We start from the raw sequence: 809 nt of genomic DNA, 5'->3' as shown, positions 1-809 counted from the left end.
TTTAGTGAATGACTTGAATAGTGTATATTGTTACACTCCTGTGTAAATTTGCAGTGACTGGAAAGCAAGAGAAGTGTAAATTTGCCAATTTATATATTCATAATGTAGAAGTAAAAGTAATACAGAAACAGATTTTCAGAGGGATAAACTTTTCACTGACATACTGCACATACAAGGTAGAAACATTTTGGAAGTTGACAGAACACATTCAACAGAAAATTAAGCCCAGACTTTTGGGCATGATGACACTCAATGTCCACTCCAGTTGATATATCTTATATGCCAGTATATTCAAATAAACAGTGCAAAAATGTGTATTAGTTGCAGAATTAAGGATTCACACAGAGCATTGATATAAATTGTACTGATATGTGGAAGCACAAGAAAAGGTATTAATTATAAAGAATGCGTAGGAGAAGTCGAGAGGAATAGAACTTACAAGTTAGGCTTTTGATTTTTTTGTATATTACCACTTTCATGGTCACACTCCTATTAGAGCAGCACATTTATTAAATGCTAGCTCAGTTTTCATCCCCCCCCTTACCTAGTTGAGCACAAGGTAAAGTTTGCAGAAGCAAAACACCAAGAGAGCTCTCAGCAAGTATTACTATAGTAGTAACAGAATGGTTAAGATAGCAGCATTATAAGGAAGGTAAGTTATGAAGGTCGGTTAAAAGAAAGAAAAAAATGAAAAGGGAACTCATAAGAGCTTAGTTTTCATGTATTATATGAAACTAGATTTACCCAAGTTGTATGGCACCCCACAGCAATTTTGGTATTCCTTGATGAAACTGGAGCGTGTGTGTGTG

Source organism: Penaeus monodon, chromosome 34 (genome assembly GCF_015228065.2).
Source record: "Penaeus monodon isolate SGIC_2016 chromosome 34, NSTDA_Pmon_1, whole genome shotgun sequence".
Taxonomy (NCBI): Eukaryota; Metazoa; Arthropoda; class Malacostraca; order Decapoda; family Penaeidae; genus Penaeus; species Penaeus monodon.
Note: the sequence above shows the minus strand (reverse complement) of the source record.